Raw genomic sequence first — 26,581 nt, forward strand, 5'->3', positions numbered from 1 at the left:
CCCACCTTTTGAGTTTTCCCTCCTTTTTGCCATTTTTCAAATGTCGTGTAATTGAGATAGCTCAAGTGGTAGAGCAGCGGCGTATCTAGCCGAAGATCGTGGGTTCGAATCCCGCTCGTGCCATTAACTTTTTTTCATCTCAACTAAAAACCTTAATTAATTGTAATATATTAACTGATCAAGCGAACCACGAAATAAAGGAATTATTAAATATCTTCAAGTTCCTACACTTAGTCAGGAACTGTCAAACCGCGGATGATAAATACAAAAAACAAAACTTGAACCTAATATTGAAAATAAAAAAGTCATGTTTTCCTGATATATATATATATATATATATATATATATACTTTTTATTTTCAAATAGCAAACGACATGAAGTCAAGTAAAGGAGTTACAAACACGTCTCTTGACTTGACTTCGATTCAACGACGTTCCAATAAGAAGCTGGTTATTAATACCCCTAAATTTTTAACGTGCGAAAAACGTGAATTACAACACGTTAATTATTATCCTAATACGTACTGTAAGGTAATAATTTTAAATTTGTGATTAATTTGTATTTCAAATATTATTAGGTACACGTTTACAAAGGAGATAAATCAAAATCTATTATAAGATTTATGGATCCATGTTAAATTATGCATTTTTTAAATTTCAAATTTCTGAAACAGTTCTATTCCCTTCCTTTTGTTGAAACTGTGTAAACTGTTTTATTTAAACTTAAATAAAGTTTTTTTTCATTTATATGGTATTTAAATTCAGAACATTTGTTCGATTTAGCCATGTGTTTTCTACCTCTCGTTTTAATTTTTCAGCCGCTTTGTCCTATTTATGTAATCGCAATCATTACAATTAAGTTGATAAACCCTGGTTTTTGGTATGTTGTCCACCTTCTCTTTACGTTTTAAGAGGAGTTCTTTCTATGTAAATACGTACCTCTAAAAGCTACTATAAAATTTTCTCGTTTAAGAATTTTAGCTACTTTTCCCCGCTGGTTCACCAGTCTAGGCCAAGGAACGAAAACGTCAAGATTCATTTTTGGTAGGGGGTGGCTGAGTTCGTCGCTTCTTTTAAAGTTAATTTTTTTAATTTTCTAGGAATCTATCGATAAATATTTCTTGATATCCATTGTTTTTTAGGTCAGATTATAATTGTTTTTAATTGTTATTTATAATTTGGAACGTAGCGTCGGCGGTGGACTCACGTCGAGGGATTCATTCTTACAATTCATATCGAGAGACGTGTTTGTAACATTTTCAACCTGATCATGAGCGTTTAATATTCAAAATCTAGATCGTTGCGAACAACAAATCTGTGAGTGGAACCATTATTTACAAAAAGTGAATGTACACAAACTCACCCAACCTTCATCATTTCCTTCAATTAACAGTTTGTTTTTAAATCATAAGCTCTACTTATAAAAATTACAGTAATTACAAGTATTCTGAATTTTTAATAAACTTAAAAAGTAGAACTGCTTACTTTTAAATAATAACCTTTATTTTTATATACGGATTTATTAAGTTCATCTGATTTGATGCAAAATGTCGAAACCATCTGAGAATCTGTTACAAAACGTTAAATTTACAGGGTGTCAGCTTAATCTTCCGGGTTTTATCAAAAATAACATTTTTGTTATTTTTAAATCACAAGCTCTACATTTATACATAACATAATTTTAAAAAATTCAAAAGTTTACTTTTAAATGATAAATCAGTTTTATATACAGAGTAATCAAATTATATGAAAAATCGAAAATCATTCCAGCATTGGTTAAAGATGTTAGATTTAAGTGGTTTCAAATTAATTAAACAGTTCGTTTTTTTTAAGTCATGAGGTCTACTTTGAAACATTACAATAATTAAGAGTTTTTCAATTTATTAAAACGCTAAAAAATGAATTTTTTAATTAGTTTAATTAATTCATTTTTATGTTTTTTAAATTTATTTTCTTTCCCAAAACGACCCACCGTTAAGAAGACCAAAACCATATTACCTTACAACACGGTAACACGCATATGGAGAGTTTGGATGGGGGTACTTTATGTTTATGAGCTTCTTCCGCCAAATCAATGCAATATTTCTAGTGTATATTGCACACAAATAGATTGATTAAAATGAACAATTGGTGAAAAAAATATTTCCTTATCGCCAAGGAACCGTTTTTCAAATAGCGCTGGCCTCCCACTAGTCTTTACTGACTCTTCCAAAATTACTGGAACTTGACCTATGATCGCCTACCCCTGAAAGACCCCCTTTGGTCTTTCTGATTTTAAAATATTATTGATTCTGCAAAACCCCGTCAAATTGCATCTGAATACCTTACAAAACACGTTGAGAACTTCATCGCTCAAACAGCGGAGAAGTACTGGCAGCATGATGAAAGAGATCAAAAAATTATATATATACACACACACTGGCAAGCAAAAAATTCTACCCAACTGATTTTTTGCCATTTTCTCGATAAAAGATTATTCTGCCCTTAAATTGTCTCATTGTTTTTATTAAAAAAATGTTTATTTATGCTATCTTTTAAATTGAGAATTTCAATTAGATGTAAACACACTTAATCCTTAATCTAAAACAAAGATAAAGGATTTTCAATGTTTAATTTTTACGGAATTTAAAATGTTTATTCAGTATCTTTGTATTTTGAAGCAATAAACTGTTTAGTTTTCATCTTTGTTTTCTTAATTTCAATTTTTAAACTTAAAACTGACACTTAGTGCTGAGGATGTTGCGCGAGGTGTGGCACTTGATACATTGATGATGTACGTCCATCAGGTATTGCTATCGGATTTCCCTACGAAACACTGCGAGACACCGTTAGACGTTTTCGAGAAACTGGGTCCTATCATAGAAGGCCAGTTTCTGGACGCCCTAGAGTGACAGAACCATAGGATGACCGTTTTTTGACTTTGACAATTTTGCGAAACCGGCACCTTACTGTTGTTCAAGCGATTCATCAGCTCCAGGATTTTCGAGATATCCTATATAGAGATATATTTCTGAACGCACTGCCGAAAAAGATTAAATCAGCATGGACTGATGGCTTTTCGCCAAGAGACCAGAACACACAGAGTTGCACGGCTCGCATTTGCTCGAGAACACTGCTATTGGTAATTGGACGATTGATCTGCTGTACCTTTTACAGATAGATTTACTACGATCTCCAGATGGGCGTGAAAGAGTGTCGAGAATGCGAAATGAAAGGTACGAAGCCTGTAATTTTGCCCAGAGCCAACCCTTTTAAAGTAGAGCTCAGTGATGGTGTGGGCGGCAATTTCAAGGGAGAGTCGTCAGAGTTGGTTGTTGTTTGTGGAGGGTCTTTGACGACCACTCGCTATATGGATGAAATTTTGGACAATCATGCGTTACCTATTCTCGATGAAATCAGCGAAAATCCTATTCTAATGCACGATAATGCCCGTCCACATTTTGCTCGCATAGTACAACTGTACTTTCAACGACATAACTTCAGGCTCTTAGCCTGACCAGCCCGTTCCCCATAGAACATTTATGGGATAGCCTTAAAAGACGAATAAGAACACAATTCCTGATACACTCCACGATCTTGAAAGGTCAGTTCGTGAAGAATGGGCTAACCTACAGCAAAGAAATATTTCCAGCCTAGTAGAAAGTATGCCGAGGCGAGGTACAACTTCGGGATGTAATTAGGCAAGAGGAGGAAATATGCTATTGAAATGTTAATAAAAAATATAAAACAAAATTAAAACAAACTTTATCTGTCCGTCTTTCTTTTTTTCATTTTTAATTTTCCAAGTATTTTTTTGAAATATATTTTTAGACATAGACTCAATTATTAAACGTTAAAAAACGTGAAACTTTGATTAATTTATAAAAGTATATACAAATCAAGTTATATTACAAGTGGGCGGAATTTTTTCCTGTCAGTGTATATTTATATTTAAAGTAAATCATTGAATTAACCTTCAAAAGTCGCCAAGGACTCACGGTAAAATATAAACCCGAATAAATAGTTCAATTTATATCATTTCATTTTACTATATTGTACAGTGAATGTAAATCCCAAGGGATTTCTATACGACTGTCTTTTCATATACCTAGTCTGAAATTGGAGAATCGATTTACCCACAAAGCGGCTATAAATACAATTCAATTCGGCTATTATCTAAGGTATTTGAACGTTGACTGATCGATTTAGTGGTGGACAGGGGAATGCAAAATTTTACCTCCTAAACAAAGGAACGACTAAAACGACAAAATATACAGACCGTTTTTAATTTTGTTGCAACGATTGCAATGATTTCAAATAAACTGTGATAGATGTTATGCAAAACCGACAATCTTTACAAAACTAAAGATAAGTGATATGACAACAATTTCACCACTTATATACTCAACAAACACGACACTTTAGAAATAACACTACATTTTACCTCTCGAAGATGACCCGAATAGAGGTCGAAAAGTCAGAAATTAAATAGAAAACGTGTAAAAAATTAAATGTTAAAAAATGTAATAATCCTATATGATAGTAAATAAAAAAGAAAAGTTTTAATGCCCTAATTTGAACCCATAGCCACAAAAAATTTCCAGCACTCCCAAAAATTGACAAAACGTACAATTTTATTTCAAACATTAACGTATAAAGATAAAAAAAGGTTTCACTACTCCCGAGCATGAGGGTAAACTTCGTCCACCCACATATTTCACCCCCCCCCCTACATAAGTCTCCTGTAGCGTCTCCTGTATTATCATAGGTTGTTATATCTAATTATTCGTTGTAATCCTTCTTCGTTTTTTTTAACCTTCTCACATTCCATTGTGAAATATGTTCGTCCATACTTATTATTAAATGTGTAAACATGTAATTTGTCTGTCTAAGGTTTGAGTTGTGCCTCCATTGATGATGTTGCATCTTTCGTTTCTTGGGGCGGCTTGAGGGGTTTACCTTTTGGCCACCCTTTCTTTTTTTTTTCGTTTTTGCCTCCTGGACTTCTACCGAGTCGACTGACGTGGCTGATTCGGCCTCTGCCTCTCGGGCCTCCCATTCCTCATGCTTTTTGATATCCTCTGGGATTACCTCGGGAGGAGACGGCTCGAGGGTGGGAGAAGGGGACGCGAAGAGGTTTCCGGGGGCTATTGTTGGGGCTTCAGTTCAGCTTTCTGTGATGGGACGTTTTAACGGGAGTTGTACCATTGTTGTCTACACAACAGAACTGGATTGAGGAATCGCCTTTGAAATCCCAAACTTTTTTCTCCATAATCCAGTATCTCGTGAAATTCTTTGGTTCTTTGGCCTGGCTGCAGTGTCCTCACCAATTCCGTATTTTCATTCCTAGCAGTATCCATACGTTGGGGGTGCTGCACTCTCCACCAACTCCAACGGGGCCCGAAGGGATCAAGCCGATAGTGGCCTGAGCCCCGATGTCACCGGGACTTCGCCTTCCGCATATACGGCCTTATATGTTGCATTTTTTAGGCTTGTTTATTTGCGGCCAGGGGGAAGCTACCCTCTCTGACCCTAGCCTATTTGTACCACAAATTTTGTGGGGCTGCCAAAAGAGGTGAATCGGCTCACCCTAGGGCGCCGGGGATGGGAAAAGGGAAAAAGTTAGTGTTGGGGAAGGTTTGTTGAGGGAATGAAAGGTAAGGTTAATGGGTTCGTAAGGGGTTGGCGAATTAAGGAAGGCCACTAGTACGGGAGGTATACTGGACGCTGTTTAACCTCAAAGAAAAAATCACTTTTATTATTATTACTATTTATTTAAGCCTAATAATAAGAGTAAAAATATGTACAATCCATTGAAAACAATTTATAATTCATTATTCATTATTTAATTAATTACGTTTATTTAATATTTATTTGTTATATTAACAGGATTGCACCTTACACATTAATTACACACATTTTTTAATAATGTCAGATAATTGTAATGAAGTTATGCATTACGAAAATTTAAAATTTAATTTTTGCCAATCGGATTTGTATAAAACATCTAAAAAATGTTGCCCTGAATTCAATAGGAATTGAAAAAGTAAAACTGGTTTTACTTTTTACATTACTTTAATATACCAAAAATCTAGCTAAATAAATTTTGCAAAATAAAGTTATTTTTTTCAATGTCTTTCAGTGTTTTTTGTGCTATTTTTGTGCGTTTTTTAAAAATATTTTTAAAATTATATTTAATCTTACATACTTTCATACTTAATACATTTTTGGTTTGATTTTTTCAAATAGTGTAATACAATGGAATAAGTATTAAAACACTATTAGTAAGAAGTATTTCTTTCATTTCGTCCATTTAAACCTAATCAATTGAATGTAATTGAAATGTTATTTATTGAATAGGTGTTAAAGGCGAAATCTACATATTAGGTGTCATACATTGTTTTGTGTACAAAATTTATAGAGTTGTGTTACTAAAAATTGAATTCAACAATCAATTCTGATTGTTATCTCTTTAATACCTTGAGTCAAATTTTGTTGACATTATAAATATATTTATACAGTTTTTAAGTGCCAACAACAAAATTAAATCAATTAAATCATCATATTAACAATGGATATGGGGGCGTCGGTGGCCGCAACGGTTTATGCGTTGACACGGCGCTCATCACTATAAGGTGAAGGTCCCGGGTTCGAATGTAGGGCCGATGGATGGACATACTTACAAATACAGGCCTCTGCTGTTGCGAACCCTCTTAAAAAANATAAAATTAATTAAAATTAAATTAATAATATAAACTAAAATAGATAAAAATAATAATAATGAATTAATTAATAAGAATTTTAAAAGGTTGGTACCAATGAAAATAAAAGAAAGAAAAACATAAAGGAGCTCGAGGGGACAGAGAACACACGCTCTCTCTCTCTCTCTCTCCTGAACCCGAGCAGGATCAACCTAATTAAAAAACACAAGGTATTTAAGATCATTTCTTTTAATTCCGGATATCCTTTGTGTGATCGCCAGTTAAATTTATTTGTTCATTTCAATTTATTTTATTTTACAAAAAATGTATTTTGTTTTGAGTTTATTAAAGAAGGTCATTAAAAATATAATTTAATTTATTTTACAAAAAAAAGGTGTATTTTGTTTTGAGTTTGTTAAAGAAAATCAATAAAAATATTATTTTGTTTCTGTAAAGAATTTTATATTTTACATTTCCACGGAAAGATGACATATACATATATATGGATCGTAAAGGAAACCATTAAAATATGGGAAGTCGGAATAGATAGAGTCGCAATAAAATTTATTCAACAGTCGGTACTGATTGTCGGTATCATGCCGGGTTAAAGATTGATTTTTAGTTTGTTAATGCAAGGCGAATTGCTCTATTTGTTCATACTGGAAGATAGTTTATAGGCTGTAGGGGCTAACAAATAATTCCTTAGGGTCGAAATCTGAAGAGTGTTTATCTTTATTAAGAATGATAAAAAAATCTTTAAGTCGTCTAAAACAATTTTAAACTTCAAAAATTATCAATTTTTAATCTTCAAAAGGAAATTTATCAATGAAACGTAGTTCTCTCGAAAGCAAATAAACAAAACATGATGTCGATTTATGTTATCTCGGTATTACTGATTTCTATTTTCTCAACTTTCCATTTAGTTATCAGTGATCCTGGGGCTGATCTCTCGAACTCTGGTTCCTGCCTCGGTTGATAGTTAGAGGTGTCCTTTGATCGCCTCAAAGCCTGTTTCCGTTTTCGCGGCACCCTTTACAATTTTCCCCAGTGTAGTTAGTCGCCTTCCTCAGCTGCAAGGCAGAAAGGCTGGATCCGCCGGGACGGCTCCCTACTAACGGTTTTGCCCAGTCCTAGTTCTTCTGCTCTAAAAATGTAAAGACTACATCTCCTGGATGTAATGAAATTTCCTTAGGCTAAAAATCAAAGTTTCATACAAGTATCCGCCATCTCACTTGTTCGGGTTTGAATAAGTTCAGTCGTTTTATTATTTTTACGAAGTCATTTTAATTATTTAATAAATCATAGCAGTTCGTTTTATTTTAAAAATGTTAAAAGATGGAAAAGCGACCAGAACGCGATAAGAACGCTGTGTTTATGAACTGTTAATGCTCGGGCTGTAAACACTGGTCCGAACTGTGAACGCGCAAGCGATTGGGAACGGGATCGAGTTAGTTGTGATCCAGCGTCCTTTTGAGATTTACGCACGCCCGCTCGCACGCAAGCACGCACGCATCTTTTTGATTAATCAGGAAAGACTTTACAGTTTATTTTGCCTTGGTCGTCACTCCAAGGATCGGCACTTCAAGCAATCGCTACCATACCTTTGAATAATTCGGAGTACCTGCAAGCGTGGGAGTTTCTTATAAAAAAGTACGATAACAAGAGGTTACAGGCGGCTAATTATCTAAGATTTTTTCCTACAAGCCCATGGTGAGAACAACATTGGAATCCTTGCAAGACTTAAAGAAGGTTGTATTAGAGAGCGTTACATCATTCAGGCGTTTGAGTCTCGAGGATGAAGGCGGCTTCATCTTGATGACATTTATGCACCTCCTTACACCGCAGTTGCGCGAGCGATTTGTGTCGTCTAGACTGGATCCGGACCCTATACCAACATTAAAAGAACTTACTGACTTTATGCATAGGCAGAATATAAGTAGTCTAGGCGGAACTCCTCGCTACCGGATCAGCCTTGAGCACTGTTTCACTGAAATCTCATCGGGAGCCAAAACGAGTGCTTTACACTCATGAAGCCTCGCCAGCTGCGAAATGCCCATACTGCTTTCAGAACCATTTATTATTCAAATGTTCTCTGTTTAACAGCTGCAGCGTAGCCAACCGCACATCTTTCTTAAAATCACGGTGAAGAATGTGTCAACTGTTTATCCTCTACACATCTAACGTAAGCAATTCTACTTACAGATGTCGTGTTTGTGGAAGGCGACACCATACGCTTTTACATACGGACAAAATTGATTCACTCCCACCACATCCACCGCAGCATAATGATATCCATATGGTCACATGCCATAGCAGTCCCACTTCTCAAAAAAAACAAAAAAACTTAGTAACTAGCTATAGACTCATTTCAATGACTTGTTCATTGTGCAAACTATAAGCAAAATAATTAGCTAATAGAATCCAGTGGTTTCTTGAGTCAAATTATTTATTGCCTTCTTGGAAAAGTGGTTTCAGAAAAGGAAGATCCACACTGGACAACTTTGTTGGTTTAGAGTTTGACATTCTGAATGCATTTAATAATGGCGATAGGGTCCTAGCTATTTTTCTAGATCTAGAAAATGCATTCGATCGAACATGGAGACGATTAATAATAAAATCACTTATTGCGATGGGTATGGTTATGTGCTCAAATTTATTATAAATTTTCTGTCTGATAGACGTTTTAGAGTAAGATGCGATACGGCTGAATCTAATGAATTTATCCAAGAAAATGGGGTGCCACAGGGTTGCGTTTTTAGTGCCATGATGTTCTGCATTTTTGTAAATGGTATTGGCTTTATAGCCATCAACCACTAGGTCTTTTCTACATGCGTTCCCGATTTACTCATCGTCAACAAGACAAGAGGATCTTTAACGTCCGCACCTGGCTCATGGCCTTATCGGACGCTGGTCTTTTCTACACGTGTCCCGCTTCTGGGCCCATAGAAGAGCTTTGCAGGTGACGGTTTGGCTTCCTCTGCCTAGTGGTCGTGGCTCACATTCCCCCGCCGAAACTTAGCGGCGCCAATAAATGGCGCTCCCAGGATGGGCCCCGCGGAGGCGTCCGGCTGGGACATGGGGGAAGAGCAATGTGACTAGCTTATTAAGCTATGGCAAGCTATATTCATATTGCTTTGGCGGCACTGCTCGTTAAACGGGCTAGCCTTTTTGCCGCATTACGGCCTTCCAGAATCTTTGGGTGGCCTTATAACCATCTGGACTAGCGATGATATCTTTCAGTGTGTTTACGTTAGCCACCTCGCTATTTGTTTCAAACAGCCATCTGATACGAGGGATGCTGTACTTTTCGCACGATAGAGCAACATGCTCAGCTGTCTCCTGATTCCCGCAGGGGCATAATGGGCTAGATTTCAGACCGAATTTGTACAGTTTTTCAGAAAAATCGCCATGTCCGGTCAAAAGCTCCGCCATGTAGTGATCCACATGGACGTGCTTTGCCTCAACTCTCCTTTCCACGCTCGGGAAGATTTGGTATGTGTACTTGCCCTTGGTTGACATATCCCACCGGCGCTGCCACTCCTCACGCATCCATATGTTCGCATCTTGTGCATTAGTTATGGGGATACTCGGCTGATGCCCGTTTGCCAGTTCCCAGGCGGCGGACACAGCCCTTGCCTGTAAATCAAGCGGTGGCCTTCCAGCTATGACCTGGAGTGCATCTGTTGAAGTCGTCCAGTAAGCCTGTGTTATAGCTAGTAACGCCGTTCTCTGGGCACTCAAGGCTATTGCCCAGTCAGTTGCACGTAGTCCTCGCACCCACGCAGGGGCCGCGTACAAAAGGACCGACTGGCACAATTGCGAGTAATAGATTTGTCTGCCAATCCATAGCCTATATATAGCCATCAACCATATGATTCTCTTGTCTTGCGCCGCTCAGAACGCCCAGCGAACCGCCAGAAAGGGGGCAGCCCTCCACACCCCCGGCCCGGCACCCCCATGAAAGACAGTACTTCTCGCAAATTATTACTTAAAATTAAACTGTTCATTCCGTCTTAGTTCTTAACAAGGGCTGCCTGCTTCCGAAGGATGTGCCATGCCATTCACACCCTTCCACAGCAGGAGCTTAAACACAGCCCAGAGCACCGGTCAGTCACCGGAAATCCCCCCCCCCAGGAGCGAGCCGACCACCCCGCAACCAGCGGCCCACAGTGACATCCATGCCACAACAACAATTAGTTACACATTATGGTGAATTTTATTTAAATATTTGAACAAGTTATACACCTTTACACTCCCAGTACATACTATAATCAAACGGCGTCTCCACAGTTTTCCCTAGGGCATGAAACAATTCATTTCTTTCGTGATTATACTTTACACAGTTCATAAATATATGCTCCATCGATTCTACCTCTGTGCAGTTGCTGCAACTTGATGATGGACTCAAGTCTACTTTTGCCAGATATTCTTTACAAACGGCATGGTTACACCTTAACCTATTTATGGTTTTGCCAAATGCTTTGCCCACGATTTCTTTTTTGAACCAATTAACATTACATATTTTTAATTGAATCTGTTTATAAAATAAATCTTTGATTGAACTACTATATTTCAACTGAAATTTCTGCTGAATCGCCTCTCTAACAATTGGAATTACATCTTCGGAAAGTAATTTAAACAGGGAGGAGTTCTCCGAATTCGCTGCTTGTTTAGCTAATATTTCCACCCGTTCGTTAAACTTAACACCTGCATGCGCTCTTAGCCATGTTATTATTGCTTTTTTATTTTGCTGCTCTAAATGATGTAACTTTTTTCATATCTCGAAAATCATATGATTATCTGTAAATTTTAGTTTATTTTGACGCAGTTTTTTAATCGACCTTAACGAGTAACTGAGAGCATTTGATAGGGTATAAAGTTGTACCGCATATATCCTACATTCTTTTGGTAGCCAAATTGTGCATTCGTAGTTCGCTGTTGGGCGCCTATCTCTGATTTCGACCCGTCGGTATAAATCATTCTGTACCCTAGCCAATGTTCCTTGATAACACTCCTACAAATGGCTTCGGCTAACCAAGCCCTGGCTTATGTTGTTAACATCTGATAAATAGTCGACCTTCATCGACTTGTTATTTTGTGTTATACAAGGGTGGCATATTATTTATAGAGCAGTATATTTTAGTTCTAAATTTTTGTAAATTCAAAAAACGATGCCAGTAACGGGTTATTTTCTTTTTTACCAATATTTATGAATGATAATTTTGGTTGCCAAGAGACATATCTATGCACACATTCTTTCGTTATATGCCATTACTTTCAAACAAAATTTATCGGCTAAAAACTGTCTTCTGAAATTCAATGGCATTTCACATGTTTCGGAATATAACACATCTATCGGCGTCGACTTTAGGTATCCCATACATTGCCTAATAGTTTTATTAACTACGAGATCTAATGGTTTAAGAGTTGATATAGCCGCATTCCCGTATTAGAAACAACCATAATCTATAATTGAACGTGGCTCTAAAACAACAGGGCGGGGGATGGGTCCGATCCTCAGTTTTTATATGTAACTATTTTCAGTACATTGAGATATTTTTCGGTTTTATTAATAACATAATTTATATGTTTTTTTCCAACTAAGTGTTTTATCAAGGAACATACCTAAAAAATTTACTTCTCTATTTACTTGAAATACGTTCTCAGCTAGAATTACTTGGTCCCCCAAAGGGATTCTTCTCATTTTTGAAAACACGCAAATAACCGGCTTTTCTGTGGCTAGACTAAGACCGTTCTGAAATAGCCATTTTTTAATTATTACCATTCCATCACTAAGAGTATTTGCTGCTGTCTCTATATCTTTGTGTTCCGAGTAAAGGCAGATGTCAACAGCATACATCAGTATTTTAATACCCGTAGGAAGGTGCGATTTATATCGCTCGCGAAAATTGAGAAAAGAATTGGACTTAATGTCCCTCCTTGCGGTAAACCAGAACGAGCACGAGTAAAGCATAACGCGTTCCAATTTTATAAACACATTACGATTTGAGATCAGTTTTCTAACTTTTATCATAAAATTCGATGATAAACCAACATTTATCATTTATTGGGATAAATATCCCAGGTCAATATTATCGTAAGCTCCCACCAGATCCAAAAATGCAGCGATTATTGATTTACTTAACGTGAAATTTAAGTTATTGTCTGTAACTAACCTAGTTATACTATTAATTGTGGATTTTTTTTACGGAACCCATACTGGAAATCTGGCAGTTTTTTCTCTCATTCCAACCACTATTCCAGTCTGCCTTTCACCATTCTTTCAAATATTTTCATCATACAATACGATGTACGATGAGGCATCGCTGGTCTTTGTTTTTTTAATAGTGGTATCACTATACTGGTTTGCCATTACAATGGATATATTCCAGATTTCCAGATCTCGTACAATATACTAAGTAGTTCTTGCATTTTTCTCTTAGGCAATTTTTCCAGCATGAAAGTTCTTGCTTTTACTGCTTTCCTTAACGCGTCTAATGTGAATTGCGTGAGAAGGAGACTGTCCTTATTTTTAGTGTTAACAGTATCTAGAATAGTTAATTTGTTTGGAACATAGTCTGCAGTTATTTTCTGGAAGAATTCTTCTACCCAAATACCTTTTACCGTCTGGCTGCTATTATTTTTAAACCTATGATTTTTTATCGCCCTAAAAGTTGACCAAATAGTTTTTATTGGTGTTTGTTTATTGAATGTCTCGCAAAAGTTTTTCCACGCTGTTTTTTTTCTCTGTGTATGACTTTCTTTGTTTCTGCATATGTATTTTTTCTTATATTAACCAGTTTTCGTAAGTGGGTTGATTTTTATATCGGTCAAAAGCCCCCTTTCGTTCTTCAATTACCAGAAACTACTGTATTCTACCACTCGCAGTTATATTTCCTAACCTTACTCCTGACTATTGGGATCGACAGTTGAGCTGCCGCATACAATTGGCTCAAAAATTTTGGTTCTCTAGACGGTTGACCTGATAACATGCATTGTTGGAATTTCTCCCAATCTGCTTTTTTAACGTCATACATTGTATGGGAAGGGAATATCTTTTTCTTTATAAGTTCCATAACGTCCATCTTTATAAATATAGGCATGTGGTTTGATCCTAGAGGATCGCTGCCTATTGCCGATTGAATATTAACAGCTATCTCTACAGAACAAAATGTGATATCAATCGCGGATTGGTTTGAATGATGGGGATATTATAACAATGTTGGTTTTCGCGTATTTAAAAAAGAAAGTGGGCAATTATGAGCTGCCTCTAAGACATTCTGTCCTTTTTTTTCAGTTCTGCTACTGCCTATGGCCATGCGATGACAATTAAAATCCCACGCGAAAAGCACGGGTTTTGGTAGTACGTTAAAGAATTTTTCCCATGTTGCAATTTCATGTGCCTCTCTGTGTATATTATATATAGACACAACAATTTTCTCATCCTTGTTTGTCATGACCTGTGCCCAACAATAGTAACATTTACTGGGGAGTAATATTGTTCAGATTGGTGAATGGAATATTTTTCCTGACAGACAGGGCTACTCCTAATCGTCCATCTACGCGATCTTTTCTTAATACGTTATACTCTCTGAAATTGTATGTTCGTTTTGGTTTAAACCGTGTTTCTTATATTGCAATTACGTCAGCCTTTTTGTTATGTATGTAAGCTTCTACTTTTGTTTCCTACTAGGGAATAACTGAGATTGTCTCTGTCATTTGATATCAAAATGGGGAAGTTTTAGGACATGAAAAGGAAGTGTGTGAGCGTGGGAGGGAAGCCCATCCGAAATAATCTAGGTTCGCCGACCCTCCCACTTGGGTGAATTGCGGGGGATGCCATAAAATTTGATCCGCCAGCTGCCCTGTTCTCACCAAAGAACGAGAAATACAAAAACTCAAAGTAATAAACAAAATGAGCTTCCGAGAGGCCAGGGCAGTGGTCGAAAGTAGGGGCACTGCAGGACCCTACGCCCAAGCTGAAGCTCGTCCCGCTCCTGGGCTGAGGGTCCCGGAGCAAACCCTGGCGGCTGCTCCTCCAAAAGGAGAAGTCGCCAAAGCCCCCCCCCCCATATGATGGTGGGGGCAATAGAAAGGGTGGGTGATGTCACCCTCCCCCAGAAGAGGATGTTAACATCCTCTTCCCAAACATCCCTGGCAAGAGGAGTCGCGGCTAGCCGTGAGAAACAGCCCAACAAGCCGGGGACGAACTTGGCCCCTCCAAAGCTCCTCAACATCAGCAGGTCTGTCACTCCCTGATCCTCCTGCCCGGAACATGTACCGATGAAGATACTCCTACAAGAAACCCGAATCCGCCCGGGGGCGCGCCTCAAACTGAGGGGGTACAAAACCTTCTCTAGAGAGGTGCAGCCGGATCCGGGCAGTAGGGTGCATGGAGGAGTGGCCATCTTAATAAGAGAAAACGTACAGGTACATGAGGTGAGGATAAATACAGGCGATCGCAGGGAGGATAGTTCGGCGCCGATGAACCACACTCTGTGTTCCGTCTATCTCCCTCCAGATGGATCGTGGCACCGCAGTGAGGTCACTGCCCTGTTCGAGCAGCGCCCCCGCCAATTCTGGACATGAAAAACCTAGGAATGTACGCCTTAATATTGTTTTCTTTTAAAATGCTGGACGTTACTAACAGATTAGCCGCTTGAATTATATTTACCACTACTCGAATGACTAGCCTTATGAATTCTGACAATATGATTTTGCAGTTTAGGCTGTTGTTCGAAGATTAGTGCACCTACTCATGGGATGCAAACGGGAAACGCCTTTATTGTGATCACCGATAGTCTCTTCTCAATAAACATGATACTGGCCTTTGTCCCTAGCTGTAAATAAATGTACAGGTTCTTCATTTCTATTAAAAATTTCATTACTGTCATTTAAATTTAACTTTAAAGTTAAAAGTTAAAGTTTAAGTTGTTCCTCCGGTCCTAATCGTTCATTATTTTTTAGCATTACATTAGATTTTGCATTAATTGCGGGGGACCTGGTACCCCGCTGCCTATGTCCATTTTCTTTCCTTTTTCTAGTACAAATGAATATTGAAAATGAATACGAATAAAAAATAAAATGATTATACTTATTTTGCGATGATTCGAGATGTTATCTCTATCCCCCTACTAAACTCACGTCTGTTCCGTACGAAGGTCGCGATACAACTGGCATAGGACTTAATATGCTTATGACATCGTTATTTATCTAAAGGGAAAAAAATTAAGTGTAATGGAAGAGAGTATTCAGGAAGCTCTGAACGCTGCTTCGGATTGGCTAACCAAAAATGGTTTCAAGATTTCTTTGTCAAAATCTAAGGGGGTCCTTTTTGCAAAGAGAAGTCCTAATATAAATATGTCGCTTAAAATTCATGGCACACCTGTAGACTTTGCTGATTCTGTCCGATATTTAGAGGTAATCTTCGATCGTACTGTTAATTGGTCTAAACATTTGAAAACAATGAAAGAACAATGCTCGCATTTTATCAATTTTCTCCTAATGATTAGTGGAACGACATGGGGTGCTCATAGAGCTAGCATGCTAAAAATCTACAGATTTCTCATTCACTCTAAACTGAATCATGGGAGTTGTGCATAAAGGTCTGTTACTGACAGAACATTGTCCATGAGTGACCGATACAAAACACAGGTTTGCGTCTAGCCATAGGTGCTGTTAGATCTATTATGTGCATGCAGAAGCCGGAGAATCAAAACAAGCCCTCAAACATCGGAGATTAAGACTTGATTTGAACTTTGCAGTGGAAATTCTATCATGCCCTTCCTATCCTCTAGTGTCCCTTTTTCTAAGTGCAAACTCTATTCCGTTTGAAAATGCTCTACGTTGTCAACGAAAACATTTTCCATCTAGAGTGGCTGCTCATTTCCAATTAATAAATGCTGCGATCCCCCATCTCTATGAAATCAGAGTTTCACTCAAACCATCCTGGCTGCTTCCGAAGCCTAATTTACGCTTAGGCCTTACTAAATTTTTAAAGCAGAATACTCCCCCCTACATGTATAGTCAATAATTTTATAAAACAATAGATACCTTTTTGTATCCAACACAAGGTTTTATAGATGGCTAAAAAAAAGATGTAGGGACGGGTACTGAATTCGTCACTTGTAATAATAATGCACAGTATATGTTTACCCTACGACTTATATGTAGCAGATACACTGTTGATATTATAGCAATAGCAAAGTGCTTAACTATATTAGCCCTAACCAGGAGAAGATAGTCATCTGTACTGATTCTTTGTCGGCGGTATTGGCACTCAAAAACAACTTTTCTGTACATCCAGAATACAAGACATCCTATTTGCCATTGAATGACTGCAAAATTGGGGAAATAGTGTAGTATTCATGTGGATTCCTAGACGCTACGGAATATTTGGCAAAGCGAGTTGTCCTTAATGGAGATAAAATTACAAAAACACCAAAATCCGATGTGACAGCTTGGCATAAAAGAAAGCCTTGGCAGCTATGGAAAAAGGAATGGGAAACGACTTCTAATGTCAAAATTTGGGAGGTAAAAGACTATGTACAATCTTGGGCCTCATCTCATAGAGGTTCCAGGCACGAGAAAGTTGTTCTTGCTAGGCTCAGAATTGGTAGGCTTACTCATCCTTATCTCATGGTAAAAAACGATAATCCGCTTTGTGATGTTTGTACAGAAAGGATAACAGTTAAACACGTTTTGACAAATTGAAAAAAAAAAAAAAAAAAAAAAAAAAAAAAGGAGAAAGACATCGGCTGTAAATTCCAAGTCACTTCAAAGACTAGCTTGGTGATGACCCCGACCAAATAGACAAACTACTAACTTTCCTAAAAAAACAAAACTAATTTCTGAAATATGAAGATAAAATGATAAAATAATTAAATACAAAAGAATATTCATTTTATGCAATGGTCTGCATTTTATTCAGGTTGGGAGGTGTCTTGGGATGCGGTTTGGGTGCCGCCCGTCGGGTGGTGGTACAATTGGCGGGGTGGGGTATATGCCCCTGGGATCCTTGGGTCATTATGAAGCCCCAGATCGTGGAGGTGTGTGGACGGCCCCACACACATGCACACACCCTTGTACGATCTATCCTAAATAAAATCTAATCTGAAAGGGTGTGCTGGGGGCACGTGATACTGCCGTGGCCCGGGTTTCCGCTGTCCGGGGAATCGTGGGCTGTATAAGTAATGTATATTTCTTATAAATATATAATGTATATTTATAAGAAAAAAACATTACAATGATTACTTTTTTCAATTTTTTCAATCCTGTTAGAAAAGTAAAATGAATACTTCAGATTTATCTATCCATTTTTTCGCCGATTTTCAAAATGGTTTTCCCCATTTTTCACTAAATCGAATTGAATGGAATAATCCATAAATATAAACGGAGTTTAGCAGAAAACAAAAATTTAATTTTTTATTTTTTCATCAAAGTTGATAAAAACTGTAATTACTGCGATTTTTGGAACCAAGATCCATTTTCTAAAATAATATTATTTAATTTTTTTTCTCAACAACTATTTAACCTATAAAGACAGTTTACTAGTTATTCTTATCATAAACATTCTATTGCAAAAATGCAATAATTCTGAGCTTCTTTAATGTTTTGATAAAGTGCATTACATTTTCATGTACGTCACTATCAACTTCATCAAACTTTATGAAAAATAGCGAAAACCTTGTGAAAATCTGTTCATAAAAAGGTAAGATTTACAGGGTCCTGTTTAGTTTTAGTTAAGCCTCTCTTGTTAAAAAAAGGGTTAATTTTGTTTGTGAAAACCAAGGTGACACACGAGAAGTTTTCTTTTCAGAGATGTTTATCTTTTTCTCTCTGGAGTCCAAATACACATGCAATACTGGTTCTTATCACCACTAGTTAACACGCTAAGTAACCGAATGTATAGGAACCGCATCGATACGATCGGTTTAAACATAATTTACTCATTCCTAGGATTTAACATGTTGTAAAACTGGGTCGTAGATTTGGGGCGGGGGCGCCAGTCAGCATCCGAATACATCATATATATTTGCATTAGAAGCGGGCACGATATGTACAATATATTCCCTTATTTGCCGACCTCGTTGCTCCCTCGTTGTCATCTCGATATTGTCAAGATTACTTCTGGGAGCGGGGAGTTCAATTGTGGCCTATGTGATGTTTTGCCCCGTTCCTGTTGAGCTATAAATGATTTACATTCTATCTACATTGACGACAGACCCTACAGTCGTTGAAGGATAAATATTATCACTTTTCTAACTGATTGCTTTAGCGTTTCTTTATAAATAAAAAAAATTCAAAGCATGATTGTGCAAATAGATTCTAACTTTATAGTCATAATATAAATAACAACAATGTAATGTATTTATTAGAGAGGAGGACTAGTAAATATTGGATTGTAAATTAAGTCCTTAGTGTTATCTCGTCGTCCTTCGATCATTGATAATGACAAAATTCAACTTTTTTTCAAAATGACCCAAACTCAAAGAAATGAGATATTGCAGAGTCACTAAATATATCTGTTAGAAACGTTTCAACGCATCTGAATACAGCTGGACATGTTTGGAGGATCGATATGATATATCTTCATATATGGACGGAGAAAAATTTATTGCATGTCGATCTGCAATTCTTTCTTAAAACTAGTGTAAAAGCTAGCTTAAAAGTGGGTCGTTTTCATTAATGTTCTGAGAGAAAAAAAAGTGCAGCGACACACCGTTAACAACTTCAAGACCATATTATGTTATAAGAAGGTAAATATGGATGATAATGCATGGTAGGAGGTGGGGGTTTTGTTGCTCAAGCACTGCAGCCTTCTGGATAATTGTATTTTCCTAGTTCCTTAGTTCACTGCAATCGCCTCGATCGTTCTCCTAAAAAGTACTAGATTATGCTAATTATGATTAATTGCTGCAATTCCAATCCCTGGGTTTGCTTTGTATCCCAGGTTATGTCACCATTGAGCGGTTACTTTGCATTCGAAGATGATAGCGAGGGTGGCTTTTTCTTTATCCTCATGGCATGATTTACAAATTTATTATTGAACCTGTCCATGTTGTGTAGATGTTTTCTCAAATGACAGTGACCGGTAAACAGACCAATCACTCCTCTGAGTTTAGCCCTCTCCATTGTAGCAGTGAGTTCGTCAGTTTTGGTGAGGGTTGTTTTAGGGTAAGCAAGGGCATATTAAAAAATAAGTTTTCAATCTGTCCAGAAAAGCCCATACTGCTCAGCCCAAAACCTAGCTTATAAGTGGGATATTTACAACGCTCAATGATGAACTGGCAGATCAAACAGCAAGGAATTGCAGACCAATAGTTAGACTCAAATAAAATGAAATGGGTTTAGAAATTTATTTGATTAAATTCTTTACGAACACCTCCCCCTTCAGAAATGAACAATTTTAGGGTAAATCACATAATATTTTATAATTAAAATTTTCTTTACCATATATATTATATGAGAGTTCAAAGGAATGAAAACGTTTATATACTTTTCTTTTCACCACTGAAGGTAAAATAAATTGGAGGTGTATACTATTGTCCTTTAGGGAATAAATAGAAATATGCCAAATGATCGTGTTAAAATGTTTGAGATTTTATTAGATGGTGAACAAAAATCCAAATTGGGGCAGAGTTCCTCAAATCTTCATACATCGGAGGCGTTTGTTGAGTCCGACCACCATACACAGGACAAAGGAGGGATGCTATGATATGATTTTCCAACTTGCCACGTATGCTACCCCGATTTTATTCAATAACGCCCGACATTCGTGTGCGACGACTATTAAACGCGTAAAAAGCTGCATATCTGGGAAACTCGGTTTGTTAAAGAGAAGAATGATTTTATTAGAATAAAAAACCGATTGGAAGACTTCTCCGTTACCGGTTTTTATCATTATTATATATATTTTTTTAAACTAAAGGATTATTACAGAGAATGGGGCAGCTTTCTTTATTTATTATCATTTCAATTTGACCGGATAAAATCTCAGAGCTTTTATTTTGGAAATAAAAATTATTCCTTTAAACCCTAAATATCTTCAAAGAGAAAAATTAAATTTGCTTCTGTTGTAATGCAAAAAAAAAAAACGATCGACATTTGGATTGACAAATAGCATAATTATACATTTCTGAAAAAAATACTATGGTTCTCAATAAGATTTTTTAATAATAAAAGAAGTTATTAATAATATAGAATGTACAAAGCAGTTTTACAGAGGCTTACAACCAAAAATTCAAACTTTGAATTGTTACTTTGGAATCTCAATGATACAGATGAGTCAGTGTAGTAGAAATAAAAGTATATGTTTAATTAACAATTTATTTTTACAATATAGCCAAATCCTCCCGGGCATGAGGGTAAACTGCGCTCACACATATTACACCCTCCCCCTACCTACACTTACACTGACATAAGCACATAACAGTATACCGCCCCGAGGAAGGTTCTTGAGTCGAACTAAAGATCTCACGTCCTGGGATTGGCGACCCAGTACATACATAACTCCAACCCCTGGGCTGAGGGTCCCGGAGCAAACCCTGGCGGCTGCTCCTCCAAAAGGAGAAGTCGCCAAAGCCCCCCCCCCAAATGATGGTGGGGGCAATAGAAAGGGTGGGTGATGTCACCCTCCCCCAGAAGAGGATGTTAACATCCTCTTCCCAAACATCCCTGGCAAGAGGAGTCGCGGCTAGCCGTGAGATACAGCCCAACAAGCCGGGGACGAACTTGGCCCCACCAAAGCTCCTCAACATCAGTAGGTCTGTCACTCCTTAATTGGGTGACGGATATAGAAATGACGTCTGGGTCGGAAACATCATCGGCTGGCCCTGATCCTCCTGCCCGGAACATGTACCGATGGCGCCTCGAACTGAGGGGGGTACAAAACCTTCTCTAAAGAGGTGCAGCCGGATCCGGGCGGTAGAGCGCATGGAGGAGTGGCCATCTTAATAAGAGAAAACGTACAGGTACATGAGGTGAGGATAAATACAGGCGATCGCAGGGAGGATAGCGGCGCCGATGAACCACACTCTGTGTTCCGTCTATCTCCCTCCAGATGGATCGTGGCACCGCAGTGAGGTCACTGCCCTGTTCGAGCAGCTCCCCCCGCCAATTCTGGTGTCTAACATGGTGGGGGTCGATGCGAACGGACGCTATGGGCAGAGAGATGGGGACCTAATAGGCGCGTCTGACCTGTTCCTTATTAACACCGGCGCTGCTACACATATTGATTTTAGTATAGGCCGATTTAGCGCGATCGACCTGTCGTTGGCCTCAACATTTTTGGCCACCCGGTTAGAATGGGCTCCATTAGGGGACCCCCACCTGAGTGACCACTTTCCGATAGTGTTGAGGAGTTCCGACTCGAGAGGAGTGTATTCCACTCCCGCGAAGTGGAGCCTGAATCGTGCGGATTGGGAACTTGTCGTCTCCTCGACGACGGTTTTCGTCTCGTTTTTATGGACGGGTCGATGGTCGAACCGACGATGGTGTGGCCCGTGCTGTGTATAGCGAGGGAGCGGCCAAGTCTTGGTCGTTGCCTCCGCACTGCAGCGTATACACGGCGGAAATGTACGCGATTTGGCACGCTCTCGAGGCGGTGCGGACCGAGGAGGGTTCAGCCTTCCTCGTGTGTACCGACTCTCTGAGAACTGTTTGGGCGCTGCGTGACGGATTCTCTGTGGACCCTCTGGTCATGCTCTTGCTAGAAATATATGCCAAATTTGTGCGCCTCGGAAAAACGGTGATTGTTGTCTGGGACCCTGGACACATCGGCCTGGAGGGTAACGAACGCGCAGACTCGGCGGAGAAAGCCGGAAGCCTCACCCTCCCGAACGGACCATCGCGATCAGGCCCTCTGACGTTAAACGTGCTGTAAAAAAGATGATAAGAGATAAATCGCAGCGTCAGTGGGCAGGGTCATCCGAGAGACTTCTTCGTGTTAAGTGCACGACCTGCAGATGGCCCACCGAGTATCTGAGCCGTAAAGAAAGAATAGTTCTTGCCACATTGAAAATAGGTCATATTCGGTTGACACATGGACACTTGCTCATGGACCAATCCCCACGAAGGTGTCCGTTATGGAGAGAAAGGTTGCTCGATGTGTCTCACATAGTCGAAGCTTGTCGTGCCTTGGCTCCCTTCACGGCGCGAGTAGGCATGCCGCCAGATTTAAAGGGGGTTCTCGGACGCAGCAGCGAGTTTCAGGGTCCTCTATTCCGCTTCTTAAGGGAATTGGGAATTTTTTTATTGTATATAGAAGTCAAGTTATGTGTTTTGTGTTTCTGTGTCTTGTATGAGTGAGTATTTATTGTTATGAATGGGGAGGGGCTGATGGCCAAGCAGCTTCGTCATCCCCTCTCAGGTTGTGTGTATGACTTGGGCCGATGGCGGAAATTTTATAAAACACCCTATCGACCCCAATTTAGATTAGTTTATCGTAGTGAACAGGTAGATGGAGGAATATCGAGTACTCCATCTATCAAACAGTATTAGTGTGATCAATTTATGTTTGTGTGAATGTATTTATTGGTGGGAATGGAGAGGGGCTGATCTTCTATCGCCCCTCATGTTGCGGAAGTGACTTGGGTCTACGGCGGAAAACTTTTAAACTACCCCATCGACACCAAATTAGAGTAGTCTATTATAGGGAACAGGTAGATGGAGGAATATCGAGTACTCCATCTACCAAATATGAAAGCGATCAATGTAAATAGGTATGAATGTATTTATTGGTGTGATGTGTATAGAGCGTGTTGCGAAATTTTGCTAGTGCTTCGGGCTGAAATGACCAAGCTGTCGGATGCCCCTGTCAAAAAAAAAAAAATATATATATATATATATATAGCCAAATTAATTAATAAACATTTAGAAGTTATTTTCACTGTCTGGATTTGAAATTTCACGAGTGTGATAGCTTTGAACAATGAATTTTTTTCAAGTTGATTTCTCCCAAGTGAGACGTACTGGGAACAATTAGGAAAGGAAAATCAATGTATTGAAAAACAAGTGGTAGGGGTTTGTTCATGAAAATCGTATGATTTCTTATTCAGCAAGAGAGCACAATTGCTACTCATTGATAAACCGTACTATCATTAATCTAAATGATGAGTCAAATGATCATGCAGAAGTCGAACTAATTTCGTCAGTCAGGAGATATAGATCGATCTCAATGTTCCAAAACAACAAAATAATAAGTAAAATTCTATTAATATATTTTGTGTAATTCCTTCCTGTGGTTTGCGGAGTGAAGGTATTATCTGATCCTTACCGACGATTTTTGCCTACCTCCTCACATAGTCCTAGAAATCACAGATGGAAATTAAATGACTTAATCAAACTAAGGCAACGACAAACCAAGTAATCTCCGAAAGACGCATTCCACCTTTCATGACCTTATAAAAGAGACTTGAATTCGCAAAAATCATACTGACCCAGCACTAATTGAATCAATTTGGGCCTCACCGATCATATTGATGTGCCTACCCTCTCTGAGTTGGTAAGCTAGATGTGTTTCAGCATTTCACGATGTTTGCTCACGATCACAAAGACCGACCTGAACAATACATAAAACTAATTATTCTTTTACGTAATTAATAAAAATAATTAATATGGTCAATTGGACCACTAAAAATAAATGGCTTAATATTAAATAAGACCTAGAAATAATGAACGAAAGGCAACGACAACAAAGAAAAATCGGAAATACTCACTCCATCCCGACGGTCTTATAAAAGAAACTTAAGAGAATTCGCACAGGCCAGAAACTAAAATGTGGCAATATATCAATCTGACAATCCAGACTAGCGGGACAGACAGAACAAAATGACCAGTAACGTCGAAATAATAAAAATCATACCCGGCACTGCATTTACATATTTTGATTTACAATCTTATCACTTTATCTTGAACTCTTTTATAGACTTTACTTTTTGTACTAACGGGCTGCAACAATTTCTGCTTCTTGAAAAATGAACGCGTGTTTGATTTTAGCTTGATCTCAGAAAATCGGTAATTTTGAACTTTTAATGTTACCCGAGCTAAAAGAAGTCTCCTCTTTGTTGTAAAAGGACGGTAATAACGTAATTCATAATAATATCTCGTAAAAATGGAGAAAAGTTTCGAACTTTACGATACGACCCTATGGTACGCGGAATTGAGATAGCCGCGGAACCATCGAAATGCTCACAAATTATAATATTACCTTTTTTGAAATTAGGTTTATAACATTTTTAGTGAATTGAGTGGGTAAACCTATTACACTCATTGAACGTGCTAAAATCGACTAAATGATCTACAACAAGATCTACTTTGTCATAGGTCCCGACTAAATGGAGAAATACTGCAATAGTTGCCTCATTTGTAGTAAAACCTGTTCGCATGCCTAAAATCAAATTGGTTAAATTATGCATAGTAGATTTAACTTTTTTAAATTCACATTGATACTTATATATTTACTTGCCAATTTCGTATTTATCTTTTGTCGAAAAACTTTAGCCACGTCGACCTCATGCGGGTTTCCGATGTTCTTGGTGGTCCTAAATCGTTTTCCTGGCTCCTCGTTTTGGCAACTATAATATCTTTGGGTGTAAGCATGATAAATATTAAATAGTTAGTACTTTCTGGAAATTAAAGAAGGCTCTCTCATGCCTTAACTGGATTACCCAAGTTACTCCAATCGTTGGCTCCTGAAGCAGCTAAAAAGGACTCACAGGAGAAGCTGCTCCAGTATCTCATGGAACTGCTCGATGCGCTATACAAGGCTTCAGCGGCAAGGGTATATACATATATATGATCTTTTTTTTGTTTACACGTATTTTTATTCTTAAATACCCATTAATTAAATCAGAGAATTGATACATCCCCTATGCTATAAAGTAGTAGGCTGTTAGACATTAGGTTACAAGTTATCTATGTCGGCACAAATTGAAGCGTGCCATTTGTTAGTACTTTTCGAGTGCATATTGGATTTTGAATGAAAGAGTTGATTAATTATCCTTTTCTTATTAACTTCTGGCATCTTACAATTTAACAGAAAACAAAACCAAAACAAACAACAACAAGCCTTTAAGGACTGTTATAGCTTTATTTTTGGTTATTCTACCAATTACCAGGCGAAGCATTGCGGAAAAATTAACGTTTAAAATGCTAAGTAAAGAAGGGGGCATTTACTGGATATTTCTTTATTCGAGTTATAACATAAATATATGTGTTGGAGAATTTTGGAAAAGGGCGCCAGCCTGAAAGAGGGCGCCACAAAAAGATACAGAGTTTTCGCGGCGAAAAACCTCTCAGATAAAAAAAAAGGATTTTTTTCTCTCTTCTCTTCTTGGGTCGACCACGTGAATACGTGCTTTTAGATTTCTGTCTTCTGATCTCTCCTAAATTCATATTTTATATCTCAGCTGAGTGTAGATTGTGAGTAAAGTCTTTATAATAAGTTTTTATTGTTTGTAAATTAATGTATATATGTTTTATATTATTTCTTTAATTAGAAGGATTAACCTTATTTAAATTTTTTTTTGTTTAAACCCTTTTTTTTCTGAGGACATCCACGTAGTTACCTTAGAGTTAACGTCTTACAAACATAGTGAATACCCCTGTATTTTGACCGGATTGTCACCTTCCACGAAAAATAGATCGTTTACATTAACACCAGGAGGCATACCATCGGCTGTTACGAAATGACCATGTCCTATTGAAGGGAAAACCGAATATTCACAACAATCAGTGATGCTTTGGGTTTGGTGGAGTATATTTGTAAACATTTTGAACGACTTCTGGGCTGGAGCAAACCTAATTCTCCTCTGTAAAGAGAAAGCTTAATTAATGGTATTAACAATCGCAAGTGAAAACCCGAACGAACTTTTCTTGTTACTATTATTCGTAGATTTGTA

The 26,581-nt window shown here is 37.9% G+C and overlaps 1 protein-coding gene across 6 annotated transcripts in view; it reads left to right on the forward strand.

Annotated features, from left to right (window-relative positions):
• Positions 1–26,581, forward strand: part of LOC106668556 (solute carrier family 12 member 6) — a 468,955-nt gene that overhangs the window by 73,703 nt on the left and 368,671 nt on the right. The window lies entirely within an intron of this gene.

The sequence above is a fragment of the Cimex lectularius genome, unplaced genomic scaffold (assembly GCF_000648675.2).
Source record: "Cimex lectularius strain Harlan isolate CLEC.00 unplaced genomic scaffold, Clec_2.1 scaffold21, whole genome shotgun sequence".
Lineage (NCBI taxonomy): Eukaryota > Metazoa > Arthropoda > Insecta > Hemiptera > Cimicidae > Cimex > Cimex lectularius.